This window comes from Coregonus clupeaformis, chromosome 27 (genome assembly GCF_020615455.1).
Source record: "Coregonus clupeaformis isolate EN_2021a chromosome 27, ASM2061545v1, whole genome shotgun sequence".
Taxonomy (NCBI): domain Eukaryota; kingdom Metazoa; phylum Chordata; class Actinopteri; order Salmoniformes; family Salmonidae; genus Coregonus; species Coregonus clupeaformis.
This window is the reverse complement of record NC_059218.1, coordinates 49,937,669-49,952,248: the sequence shown is the minus strand read 5'-3', so window position 1 is coordinate 49,952,248 and position 14,580 is coordinate 49,937,669. Positions and strand designations below refer to the sequence as shown.

At 50.9% G+C, this 14,580-nt stretch overlaps 1 pseudogene; it reads left to right on the top strand.

The window, feature by feature from the left end:
• Positions 1 to 10,104, top strand: part of LOC121554226 — a 50,945-nt pseudogene extending 40,841 nt beyond the window's left edge.
• Positions 10,105 to 14,580: the final 4,476 nt, after the last annotated feature.

The window sequence follows — 14,580 nt, the reverse complement described above, 5'->3', positions numbered from 1 at the left end:
ATTCCTTGTATGATTGTTTTATGCTTATTGCACATTTATAAAACACAGACTAGACAGCTAGTATAACGTCTGATGCGTTTTGTTTAGCCGGATGCCTTGCCATGTTTTTCTCCTTCGCTTTTCCGCTAACTAAAAGCTAGCTAGATGAAGTATGTGTGTCTACTTCCGTTCGGTAAGGCTGAGGGATTTGAGAAGTTGATACATTAAAAGGGCATCGCTAGAAAGGTTAACTTCTCTATTACAGTAAAATAATGTGTCGATGTGTTTCGTTGTGTCCATATGACCTGTTTTGTTGGACCAAACCTCAAATGCAAATTAGCGAGTTGAAACCACGTGTCAGAAAGGAAGAAGTGATCTCTCATCTTTGTTGTTGTGAGTAGAAAGGGGAGGGGCTTGGTGTGAAGCAGGAAGTAGGGGTGGTGCAGCAGCCCCTGAAAAAATAGGAAGGAAAAAAATATATAAAAAAATTTGAATAATCTTTTTCCACAAAAGTAGTGCACTGGGCCTTTACTAGTATTAGTGGACCGACGTAGACGTATGTAGCGCAGGCGAAACACTTTTTCCAGCATCTCTGCTTTGGTAAAAAAAGGTAGTTTTATAATTAAGAACAGTATTTTGCAAGACTCAATAGTTGGAATTGTAAGAGTTGTTGCCCTGTCCCTTTCTCTGAGAATGTCATTCTAATGCAGGGTTCCCCCAACTGGCGTAAATTGTCATTGTTGGACTTTTATTTTTTTTAACACCAGGAAATCCGCTCCAAGTGATTTTAATTAGGAAAATCTGTCCCAAGTACAGTGAGGGAAAAAAGTATTTGATCCCCTGCTGATTTTGTACGTTTGCCCACTGACAAAGACATGATCAGTCTATAATTTTAATGGTAGGTTTATTTGAACAGTGAGAGACAGAATATCCAGAAAAACGCATGTCAAAAATGTTATGAATTGATTTGCATTTTAATGAGGGAAATAAGTATTTGACCCCTCTGCAAAACATGACTTAGTACTTGGTGGCAAAATGCTTGTTGGCAATCACAGAGGTCAGACGTTTCTTGTAGTTGGCCACCAGGTTTGCACACATTTTAGGAGGGATTTTGTTCCACTCCTCTTTGCAGATCTTCTCCAAGTCATTAAGGTTTCGAGGCTGACGTTTGGCAACTCTAATCTTCAGCTCCCTCCACAGATTTTCTATGGGATTAAGGTCTGGAGACTGGCTAGGCCACTCCAGGACCTTAATGTGCTTCTTCTTGAGCCACTCCTTTGTTGCCTTGGCCGTGTGTTTTGGGTCATTGTCATGCTGGAATACCCATCCACGACCCATTTTCAATGCCCTGGCTGAGGGAAGGAGGTTCTCACCCAAGATTTGACGGTACATGGCCCCGTCCATCGTCCCTTTGATGCGGTGAAGTTGTCCTGTCCCCTTAGCAGAAAAACACCCCCAAAGCATAATGTTTCCACCTCCATGTTTGATGGTGGGGATGGTGTTATTGGGGTCATAGGCAGCATTCCTCCTCCTCCAAACACGGCGAGTTGAGTTGATGCCAAAGAGCTCGATTTTGGTCTCATCTGACCACAACACTTTCATCCAGTTCTCCTCTGAATCATTCAGATGTTCATTGGCAAACTTCAGATGGGCCTGTATATGTGCTTTCTTGAGCAGGGGGACCTTGCGGGCGCTGCAGGATTTCAGTCCTTCATGGCGTAGTGTGTTACCAATTGTTTTCTTGGTGACTATGGTCCCAGCTGCCTTGAGATAATTGACAAGATCCTCCCGTGTAATTCTGGGCTGATTCCTCACCGTTCTCATGATCATTGCAACTCCACGAGGTGAGATCTTGCATGGAGCCCCAGGCCGAGGGAGATTGACAGTTATTTTGTGTTTCTTCCATTCGCAAATAATCGCACCAACTGTTGTCACCTTCTCACCAAGCTGCCTGGCGATGGTCTTGTAGCCCATTCCAGCCTTGTGTAGGTCTACAATCTTGTCCCTGACATCCTTGGAGAGCTCTTTGGTCTTTGCCATGGTGGAGAGTTTGGAATCTGATTGATTGATTTATTCTGTGGACAGGTGTCTTTTATACAGGTAACAAACGGAGATTAGGAGCACTCCCTTTAAGAGTGTGCTCCTAATCTAAGCTCATTACCTGTATAAAAGACACCTGGGAGCCAGAAATCTTTCTGATTGAGAGGGGGTCAAATACTTATTTCCCTCATTAAAATGCAAATCAATTTATAACATTTTTGACATGCGTTTTTCTGGATTTTTTTGTTGTTATTCTGTCTCTCACTGTTCAAATAAACCTACCATTAACATTATAGACTGATCATGTCTTTGTCAGTGGGCAAATGTACAAAATCAGCAGGGGATCAAATACTTTTTTCCCTCACTGTATTTCCACGCATATTAGAGAGACATGTAATCATATACAAGTGTAAGCAAGGTTTGAAATGATGTTTTAGTCAATTATTCTATATGTTAGGCCTTGTTGCGGTCAATTTGCAGTCTACAAATTATTTGTAATTACGTTCAGGCACCCCGACCATCCACTCAATAAAAAATCGACCCGCGGCTAGTTGATGATCCCTGTTCTAATGGAATCCAGAAAGAACAAAACCCTGTCCTCAAACATTTACATCAAAAGGTGCAAAGTTGTGGGCAAAGACACAAAACATCCACATCAAATTAAATATTTTTCTTGATAAAATAACATGGAAAACACCCACTTTTGTGCAGTATTAATTTACCATCCTTACAAACCACTGTATTGTACATAGGCTGGTCATCTAGGTTTGTACCTGTAGAAAAACAATGCACAATAAAGTAATTGAGTACATTGTGACATCAAGTGGTTTGTGATGATGTGGCTCAGTTGGTAGAGCATTGCACTTGCAATGAATAGACATTTCACTTTTCACATAGAAATAAGTTGCATTCCCTCCCTCCCTCCCTCCCTCCTCCCGTCCCCCCCTCTCCTCCCGTCCCTCCCTCCCTCCCTCCCTCCCTCCCTCCCTCCCTCCCTCCCTCCCTCCCTCCCTCCCTCCTCTCCCTCCCTCCCTGCCTCCCTCCCTCCTCCCGTCCCACTCTCCCTCCTCCGTCCCCACTCTCCTCCTCCCGTCCCTCCCTCCCTCCTCCCGTCCCTCCCTCCTCCCTCCCTCCTCCCGTCCCTCCCTCCCTCCTCCCGTCCCTCCCTCCCTCCCTCCTCCCTCATCCCGTCCCTCCTCCCCTCCTCCCGTCCCTCCCTCCCTCCTCCCGTCCCTCCCTCCCTCCCTCCCTCCTCCGTCCCTCCCTCCCTCCTCCCGTCCCTCCCTCCCTCCCTCCTCCCCGTCCCTCTCTCCTCCTCCCGTCCCTCTCCCTCCTCCCGTCCCTCCCTCCCTCCCTCCTCCCGTCCCTCTCTCCCTCCCTCCTCCCGTCCCTCCCTCCCTCCCTCCTCCCGTCCCTCTCTCCCTCCCTCCTCCCGTCCCTCTCTCCCTCCCTCCCGTCCCTCCCTCCCTCCCTCCCTCCCTCCTCCCGTCCTTCCCTCCTCCTCCCTCCTCCCGTCCCACTCTCCCTCCTCCCGTCCCTCCCTCCCTCCCTCCTCCTCCCACTCTCCCTCCTCCCATCCCTCCCTCCTCCCGTCCCTCCCTCCCTCCCCGTCCTTCCCTCCCTCCCATCCCTCCCTCCCTCCTCCCTTCCCTCCCACTCTCCCTCCTCCCGTCCCCTCCCTCCCTCCCTCCTCCCGTCCCACTCTCCCCTCCTCCCGTCCCTCCCTCCCTCCCTCCTCCCGTCCCTCCCTCCCTCCTCCCGTCCCTCCCTCCCTCCCTCCTCCCTCATCCCGTCCCTCCCTCCCTCCTCCCCGTCCCTCCCTCCCTCCTCCCGTCCCTCCCTCCCTCCTCCCGTCCCTCCCTCCCTCCCTCCCTCCTCCCGTCCCTCCCTCCCTCCTCCCCGTCCCTCCCTCCCTCCCTCCTCCCGTCCCTCTCTCCCTCCTCCCTCCCTCTCTCCCTCCTCCCGTCCCTCCCTCCCTCCCTCCTCCCGTCCCTCTCTCCCTCCCTCCTCCCCGTCCCTCTCTCCCTCCCTCCCCGCCCTCCCTCCCTCCCTCCCTCCTCCCGTCCTTCCCTCCCTCCCTCCCTCCTCCCGTCCCTCCCTCCCTCCTCCCGTCCCTCCCACTCTCCCTCCTCCCGTCCCTCCCTCCCTCCCTCCTCCCCCTCCCTCTCCTCCTCCCATCCCTCCCTCCTCCCGTCCCTCCCTCCCTCCCGTCCTTCCCTCCCTCCCATCCCTCCCTCCCTCCTCCCTTCCCTCCCACTCTCCCTCCTCCCGTCCCTCCCTCCCTCCCTCCTCCCGTCCCACTCTCCCTCCTCCCGTCCCTCCCTCCCTCCCTCCCTCCCTCCCTCCCTCCCTCCTCCCGTCCCTCCCTCCCTCCTCCCGTCCCTCCCTCCCTCCTCCCTCCTCCCGCGCCTCCCTCCTCCCCGTCCCTCCTCCCTCCCTCCCATCCTCCCTCCCCTCCCTCCCCTCTTCCCGTCCCTCCCTCCCTCCCTCCTCCCGTCCCTCCCTCCCTCCCTCCCTCCTCCCATCCCTCCCGTCCCTCCCTCCCTCCTCCCGTCCTTCCCTCCCTCCCTCCTCCCGTCCCTCCCACTCTCCCTCCTCCCGTCCCACTCGACCCTCCTCCCTCCCTCCCCTCCTCCCGTCCCTCCCTCCTCCCGTCCCTCTCTCCCTCCTCCTGTCCCTCTCTCTCTCCTCCCGTCCCACTCTCCCTCCTCCCGTCCCTCTCTCCCTCCTCCCGTCCCTCTCTCCCTCCTCCCGTCCCTCTCTCCCTCTTCCCGTCCCTCCCTCCCTCCTCCCGTCCCTCCCTCCTCCCTCCTCCCGTCCTTCCCTCCCTCCCTCCTCCCGTCCCTCCCTCCCTCCTCCCGTCGTCCCTCCCACTCTCCCTCCTCCCGTCCCTCCCTCCTCCCCGCCCCACTCTCCCTCCTCCCATCCCTCCCGTCCCTCCCTCCCTCCCTCCCTCCTCCCGTCCTTCCCTCCCTCCTCCTCCCGTCCCTCCCACTCTCCCTCCTCCCGTCCCTCCCTCTCTCCCTCCTCCCCGTCCCACTCGACCCTCCTCCCTCCCTCCCTCCCTCCTCCCCGTCCCTCCCTCCCTCCCTCCCTCCTCCCGTCCCTCTCTCCCTCCTCCTGTCCCTCTCTCTCTCCTCCCGTCCCACTCTCCCTCCTCCCGTCCCTCTCTCCCTCCTCCCGTCCCTCTCTCCTCCCGTCCCACTCTCCCTCCTCCCGTCCCTCTCTCCCTCCTCCCGTCCCTCTCTCCCTCTTCCCGTCCCTCCCTCCCTCTTCCCGTCCCTCCCTCCCTTCCTCATTAAACCCAAAAGAGTTCTGTAGAAAATGAAAATGTTCCAGTGTTTTCTCTCTCTCTAGTAAATCCTCTGTGTTCCAATATCCACACCAACATACCATTGAGTATGAAGCGATGAATCGGGCATGCATTTGTAAGGGGTATGCTAGTATGTGCATTCAAACAGAGGGTAGGTAGAATAGACTTAGCTTTGAGGAGAGAGATTTTACAGGACTATCAGCACACACATACACATCCATACCTAGTGCACAAACACACACAGTACCGTGGCCCTCTACACTTCTCTCCGGTGCCCTCAGTCCCCTCCCAGATTGGCAGTTGAGTCACTTCTTGTCCCGCCCCTGTACTTCCTGTTTCCTGCTTGGTACTTCCTCTCTGGGGTGTGTCTCTCTCCGTCTGCCCGTCAGGAAATACTGGGCTCAATCACCGGAAAACTGAACTGTGATGGGGAAGTGTGTGTGTGTGTGTGTGTGTAAGTGTGTGTGTGTGTGTTTGTGTTTGTGTGTGTAAGGTGGGGTCAATGTCAGAGCGGCCCTGTGGAGATGAGCAGTCAGTCAGTTCTAATGAGTCCTAAATGGCACCCTATTCCCTATATAGTGCGCAAATGTTGACCAGAGCCGTATGGGCCCTGGTCGAAGGTAGTGCACTATATAGGGAATAGGGTGCCATTTAGGACGAGCAGCGGAGGACAATGAGAGGATCAGTGGGCCTTGACCTGATTACTGACTGTATTGTGTTGTTGTAGTACCTTCTGTAGAGGGCCGGGCCACGGGAGGGAGGGAGGGAGAGAGAGAGGGAGGGAGGGAGGGAGGGAGAGAGAGAGGGAGAGAGGGAGAGAGGGAGGGAGATAAATATTAGGGGAGAGAGAGAGACGCCTATGTGCACTCTGGGTTGAAATTGATTAGGAACTCTACATTTGTTTTGCCAGCGCTTTTTCCACAACTCAAAACATTGACTCTTCATATCTGGAGCTGGAGTCATTTCTGAGATGTAGAGGAGAACAATGAACAAGGGTCGGATTCCTTTTCTATTCTGGCTCGGGCTAGTCTCTCAAAACACACACACAGACAGACAGAGACAGAGAGAGAGATTTAGTTGCAGTATGGTATATTATCTGGATTATGATGTAACATTTGGGTATTTCTGTCAATTTCTCTGACTCTCTTCCCTCTATCTTTCTGTCCTGTCTCCCAGTCCATTCACCCTCGTCTCACCTCATCTCCCCCTCTCCCCAATCCCCTTCACCCTCGTCTCACCTCATCTCTCCCCAATCCCCTTCACCCTCGTCTCACCTCATCTCTCCCTCTCCCCAATCCCCTTCACCCTCATCTTCCCTCCTCTCTCCCCCTTCACCCTCGTCTCACCCTCATCTCATCTCATCTCTCCCTCTCCACAATCCCCTTCACCCTCGTTTCTCCTCATCTCTCCCTCTCCCCAATCCCCTTCACCCTCATCTTCCCTCCTCTCTCCCCCTTCACCCTCATCTCACCCTCATCTCATCTCATCTCTCCCTCTCCACCATCCCCTTCACCCTCTTCTCACCTCATCTCTCCCCAATCCCCTTCACCCTCGTTTCACCTCATCTCTCCCTCTCCCCACCCCCTTCACCCTCATCTTCCCTCCTCTCTCCCCCTTCACCCTCATCTCACCCTCATCTCACCTCATCTCTCCCTCTCCACAATCCCCTTCACCCTCGTCTCACCTCATCTCTCCCCAATCCCCTTCACCCTCGTCTCACCTCATCTCTCCCCAATCCCCTTCACCCTCGTATCACCTCATCTCTCCCCAATACCCTTCACCCTTGTCTTCCCTCTTCTCTCCCCAATCCCCTTCACCCTCGTCTCACCTCCTCTCTCCCCCGCCATCTTCTCTAATCTCAGTACTGTAGTTCCATTCCAACCCAAACATCCAGTCAGCAGCACACACACACACACACTCTGCCTGAACCACTAGTAAATCACACACTCTGCCTGAACCACTAGTAAACCACACACTCTGCCTGAACCACTAGTAAACCACACACTCTGCCTGAACCACTAGTAAACCTCACACTCTGCCTGAACCACTAGTAAACCACACACTCTGCCTGAACCACTAGTAAACCACACACTCTGCCTGAACCACTAGTAAACCACACACTCTGCCTGAACCACTAGTAAACCTCACACTCTGCCTGAACCACTAGTAAACCTCACACTCTGCCTGAACCACTAGTAAACCACACACTCTGCCTGAACCACTAGTAAACCTCAAAAGAGCTATTTCACAAAGACAAAACAGGCTGTGTTTTTCAAATGAGCACAGCTCTCTCTGTGTCAAATCAAATCAAATTGTGCCGAATACAACAGGTGTAGACCTTACAGTGAAATGCTTACTTACAAGCCCTTAACCAACAATGCAGTTTTAAGTAAAATAAGTGTTAAGTAAAAAATTTGATAAGTAAAAAATAAAATAAACAAATAATTAAAGACCAGCAGTAAAATAAAATAACAGTAGGGAGGCTATATACAGGGGTACCGGTACAGTCAATGTGCTGGGGCACCGGTTAGTCGAGGTAATATGTACATGTGGGTAGAGTTAAAGTGACTATTGTCACGATCGTTATACGGAGTAGACCAATGCGCAGCGTTAGTTGCAAACATATTTATTTATTTAATGAATGCACGAACAAAACAACAAAACGAAAACGTGACGTCCTCGGTATAACACAACCGACACAGCAACAAACCAAAACGGAACAAGATCCCACAAACACTATGGGAAAACAGACAGTTTAAATATGGTTCCCAATCAGAGACAACCAGCCACAGCTGACACTCGTTGCCTCTGATTGAGAACCACACTGGCCAACATAGAAATACAACAACTAGAACTTGAACATAGAACAAAACACATAGAAACTACACACCCTGGCTCAACATATAGAGTCCCCAGAGCCAGGGTGTGACAACTATGCATAGATAATACACAGAGAGTAGCAGCAGCGTAAAAGAGGGGGTGAGGGGGGGGCAGTGCAAATAGTCTGGGTAGCCATGATTAATTGTTCAGCAGTCTTATGGCTTTGGGGTAGAAGCTGTTAAGAAGCCTTTTGGACCTAGACTTGGTGCTCCGGTACCGCTTGCTGTGCGGTAGCAGAGAGAACAGTCTATGACTAGGGTGGCTGGAGTCTTTGACCATTTTTAGGGCCTTCCTCTGACACCGGCTGGTATAGAGGTCCTGGATGGCAGGAAGCTTGGCCCCAGTGATGTACTGGGTCGTACGCACTACCCTCTGAAGTGCCTTGCGGTCGGAGGCTGAGCAGTTGCCATACCAGGCAGTGATGCAACCAGTCAGGATGCTCTCGATGGTGCAGCTGTAGAACTTTTTGAGGATCTGAGGATCCATGCCAAATCTTTTCAGTCTCGTGTGGGGGAATAGGCTTTGTCGTGCCCTCTTCACGAATGTCTTGGTGTGTTTGGACCATGATAGTTTGTTGGTGATGTGGACACCAAGGAACTTGAAGCTCTCAACCTGCTCCACTACAGCCCCGTCGATGAGAATGGGGGCGTGCTCGGTCCTCTTCTTTTTCCTGTAGTCCACAATCATCTCCTTTGTCTTGATCACGTTGAGGGAGAGGTTGTTATCCTGGCATCACATGGCCAGGTCTCTGACCTCCTCGCTATAGGCTGTCTCATCGTTGTCGTTGGCAAACTTAATGATGGTGTTGGAGTCGTGCCTGGCCAATCAGTCATGGGTGAACAGGGAGTACAGGAGGGAACTGAGCACGCACCTCTGAGGGGCCCCCGTGTTGAGGATCAGTGTGGCGGATGTGTTGTTACCTACCCTTAACACCTGTGTGTGTTCGTTAGGGATTTACATGACAGTTCCCTAGAGGGGTCAGCCAGGGTCTTATCAAGACATTACTGACGTGTGCCTTGTTTTTCTCATGAAGAAGGAATCTCTTTTCCAATCTGAAATGAACTCATGTCTTCCTTCATCACGACTTTCACTTGAAAAACTGTTTGTTTGGTTTAGTTAGTCTTTCCTGGACTACTTAACTCTCTCTCTCTTTGGTGTAAAGTGGTGTTCGGGGTGTTAACATGTTAACTCTACTCTGTTGTGTGGTTTAGTGGTGTTTGGTGTCAGACAAGTGTTTGGTTTAATGTGGTGTTTTGTCAGACCAGTGTTTGGTTTAATGTGGTGTTTGGTGTAAAGTGGTGTCTGGTGTCAGACCAGTGTTTGGTGTAAAGTGGTGTTTGGTATAAAGTGGTGTCTGGTGTCAGACCAGTGTTTTGGTGTAAAGTGGTGTCTGGTGTTTGCTGTGGCTAACACTACTGTTTCCCTGTTTGTTTGTGATGTTGTTGTTGTTGTTTATTTCCTGGTCCAGTTCTTCACTGTGGCTAACACTACTGTTTCCCTGTCTGTTTGTGATGTTGTTGTTGTTGTTTATTTCCTGGTCCAGTTCTTCCCTGTGGCTAACACTACTGTTTCCCTGTCTGTTTGTGATGTTGTTGTTGTTGTTTATTTCCTGGTCCAGTTCTTCACTGTGGCTAACACTACTGTTTCCCTGTCTGTTTGTGATGTTGTTTATTCCCTCAGTTCTTACATGTTTACTCTCCTCTCTCTGTGGTTGGTTTATTTGGTTTAGATATGATCTTGGACCTGTTTTTGTTTGTTTGTTGTTAATTTCCCGGGGGGTCCAGTTCTTCACAGAGTACGGTCCTGACTACTCCCTGGAGATCAGCCCCAGCTGTCGACACGACCGCAATGAGACCAAACACCTGGACACAGTCATCTGTGCTCTACTCTGACACTCACTCCTCCACTCCTCCACTCTGACACTCACTCCTCCACTCTAACACTCACTCCTCCACTCTGACACTCACTCCTCCACTCTAACACTCACTCCTCCACTCTAACACTCACTCCTTCACTCTGACACTCACTCCTCCACTCTGACACTCACTCCTCCACTCTAACACTCACTCCTCCACTCTGACACTCACTCCTCCACTCTAACACTCACTCCTCCACTCTAACACTCACTCCTCCACTCTAACACTCACTCCTCCACTCTAACACTCACTCCTCCACTCTAACACTCACTCCTCCACTCTGATACTCACTCCTCCACTCTAACACTCACTCCTCCACTCTGATACTCACTCCTCCACTCTAACACTCACTCCTCCACTCTAACACTCACTCCTCCACTCTGATACTCACTCCTCCACTCTAACACTCACTCCTCCACTCTGATACTCACTCCTCCACTCTAACACTCACTCCTCCACTCTGATACTCACTCCTCCACTCTGACACTCACTCCTCCACTCCTCCACTCTGACACTCACTCCTCCACTCTAACACTCACTCCTCCACTCTAACACTCACTCCTCCACTCTGACACTCACTCCTCCACTCCTCCACTCTGACACTCACTCCTCCACTCTGACACTCACTCCTCCACTCTGATACTCACTCCTCCACTCTAACACTCACTCCTCCACTCTGATACTCACTCCTCCACTCTAACACTCACTCCTCCACTCTGATACTCACTCCTCCACTCTAACACTCACTCCTCCACTCTAACACTCACTCCTCCACTCTGATACTCACTCCTCCACTCTAACACTCACTCCTCCACTCTGATACTCACTCCTCCACTCTAACACTCACTCCTCCACTCTAACACTCACTCCTCCACTCTGACACTCACTCCTCCACTCTAACACTCACTCCTCCACTCTAACACTCACTCCTCCACTCTGACACTCACTCCTCCACTCCTCCACTCTGACACTCACTCCTCCACTCTGACACTCACTCCTCCACTCTGATACTCACTCCTCCACTCTAACACTCACTCCTCCACTCTGATACTCACTCCTCCACTCTAACACTCACTCCTCCACTCTAACACTCACTCCTCCACTCTGATACTCACTCCTCCACTCTAACACTCACTCCTCCACTCTGATACTCACTCCTCCACTCTAACACTCACTCCTCCACTCTAACACTCACTCCTCCACTCTGACACTCACTCCTCCACTCTAACACTCACTCCTCCACTCTAACACTCACTCCTCCACTCTGACACTCACTCCTCCACTCCTCCACTCTGACACTCACTCCTCCACTCTGACACTCACTCCTCCACTCTGATACTCACTCCTCCACTCTAACACTCACTCCTCCACTCTGATACTCACTCCTCCACTCTAACACTCACTCCTTCACTCTAACACTCACTCCTCCACTCTAACACTCACTCCTCCACTCTGACACTCACTCCTCCACTCTGACACTCACTCCTCCACTCTAACACTTTCCTGCTCTACTCTAGATGAGACTGCTTTAGTTTAAAGTGGGGGTTCTTTAGTTTAAAGAGCCAGACCCTTCCAGAATGTATTTATTTAGACATTAAAGACCAGAACCCCCCCATATACAGGCCCATATGCCCCCCACAGTTGACACAGAAGGGGGTGTTGACAGCACCCCAAGGAGACGGCTCTACCCCTCACCTAAAACTCACCCCCGACCTCCAAACACAAACACACTTTCTGACCCCCTCTTCTTTGGGAGGACACAGACCCACCGGTCGTCAGCCTGCTGGCCTGTTCTGACTGTGGTGAAATAAGGGACCTTGGTTTGATGTTTCAGAAAGTCTGGAGGAGAGGGGGCGGGGGGGGGCAACGTCTGGTGAGAAGTTACAGAGACAAATTCTCCATGCTGACACATACTTACACACAAAGATTGCCAACTTTGTGTGTGGTGGTCCATTGGTGTATGTGCTGAGTGCTGCCCTACGACCCTACTCCATGGGGACCAGCAGTGGTCTGTGTGGACGGGGTCGACTCAGGGTTAAAACCTGTCTTCACTGTAGAGGGAGAGCAGGGATTTTTCTGCCATTGTAGTCCTTGGGCGGGCCGCCTAAGCATTTTTTTCAGGTTGCCTAACTAACGGTGTAAATGAATATGAAGGAAAAATGCTTTAAACGTAAAGGACTAAAACCAGATATAAAGTATGTAGGAAAGATAATGGACCTATATATTTTTTAAATAATATAATCTTTGAGAACTAACAATCACCTAAATAAAAGCTAGACAGACAGGGAGAATTGAGAATTCCAAAAACAATGAATTTAGCAGTATTCATTATGTTTGAGAAAAAGAACACAGTATTATCCATGCATAGAAATGCAGGAAATTAGCTTTAAAACTGCAACAACAACAAAAACGCAGCTCCATGGAGAAATGTGTAGAATTGCAGGAAATTGGCTTAAAAATGCTCAAATGTCTCTACAGCGCCATGATGGGGCCCTCTAAGACCCTTTTTGATCCAGATAAAACCCTGGATAGGAGGCTATTGTCTTATGCTAGGGGCTAGGAGCTATGGTAAGAGGTAAACCTGTCTTCACTCTGTAGAGGGGTAGGGGTTGCGAGGGACTAGTGAAGGGGACTAGGGAGTAGGCTTTGGAAAGAGGTAGGGGCTAGGGTTTGGGACTAGCAAAGGGGGCTAGGTAGTAGGCTTTGGAAGGAGGTAGGGGCTAGGGTTTGGGACTAGCAAAGGGGGCTAGGTAGTAGGCTTTGGAAGGAGGTAGGGGCTAGGGTTTGGGTCTAGCAAAGGGGGCTAGGTAGTAGGCTTTGGAAGGAGGTAGGGGCTAGGTTAGGGACTAGCAGAGGGGGCTAGGGACAAATGGGAGGAGGGAGGGGTAAAATGAAAGGCAGGCATAACGTGCCTTCGGTCTTGTCACATCTACTCCTTCAGTTCAGAGATCCTTTGTTTGCTTTTCTCTCTCTCTCTCTCTCTCTCTCTCTCTCTCTCTCTCTCTCTCTCTCTCTCTCTCTCTCTCTCTCTCTCTCTCTCTCTCTCTCTCTCTCTCTCTCTCTCTCTCTCTCTCTCTCTCTCTCTCTCTCTCTCTCTCTCTCTCTCTCCCCCTCCCTCTGTCTTAGTTTTTTTCTTTCTGATGGGAATTCAATCCATGCATTTAAATTTAAGGTGACGTCATTCTTTCCTCTCTTCCCCCTCTCCGTTCTTTCTTTCTGTGACTGAGGGTGGGATGTGAGTTCACCCTGTCACGTCTGTTTTACTTCTTCTTTCTCTCTCTCACACACACACCTCAACCATGTGTTAGAGAGAAACTGTGTGAGAGAAACATACAGACTACAGTGGTTCCAGCTTAGACCTGGATGTGGTTGCTGGGCAACTGTGGCAAAGTGCAGACTGGAAAGCAATGTTTACTAGTGTTCCCAACTCAGGGAGCCCAATGTTTACCAGTGTTCCCAACTCAGGGAACCCAATGTTTACCAGTGTTCCCAACTCAGGGAACCCAATGTTTACCAGTGTTCCCAACTCGGGGAACCCAATGTTTACCAGTGTTCCCAACTCAGGGAACCCAATGTTTACCAGTGTTCCCAACTCGGGGAACCCAATGTTTACCAGTGTTCCCAACTCGGGGAACCCAATGTTTACCAGTGTTCCCAACTCGGGGAACCCAATTTTTACCAGTGTTCCCAACTCAGGGAACCCAATGTTTACAAGTGTTCCCAACTCAGGGAACCCAATGTTTACCAGTGTTCCCAACTCAGGGAGCTCAATGTTTACCAGTGTTCCCAACTCAGGGAACCCAATGTTTACCAGTGTTCCCAACCCAGGGAACCCAATGTTTACCAGTGTTCCCAACCCAGGGAACCCAATGTTTACCAGTGTTCCCAACTCGGGGAACCCAATGTTTACCAGTGTTCCCAACTCAGGGAACCCAATGTTTACCAGTGTTCCCAACCCAGGGAACCCAATGTTTACCAGTGTTCCCAACCCAGGGAACCCAATGTTTACCAGTGTTCCCAACCCAGGGAACCCAATGTTTACCAGTGTTCCCAACCCAGGGAACCCAATGTTTACCAGTGTTCCCAACCCAGGGAACCCAATGTTTACAACTGTTCCCAACCCAGGGAACCCAATGTTTACCAGTGTTCCCAGCCCAGGGAACCCAATGTTTACCAGTGTTCCCAACTCGGGGAACCCAATGTTTACCAGTGTTCCCAACCCAGGGAACCCAATGTTTACCAGTGTTCCCAACCCAGGGAACCCAATGTTTACCAGTGTTCCCAACCCAGGGAACCCAATGTTTACCAGTGTTCCCAACTCGGGGAACCCAATGTTTACCAGTGTTCCCAACCCAGGGAACCCAATGTTTACCAGTGTTCCCAACCCAGGGAACCCAATGTTTACCAGTGTTCCCAACCCAGGGAACCCAATGTTTACCAGTGTTCCCAACC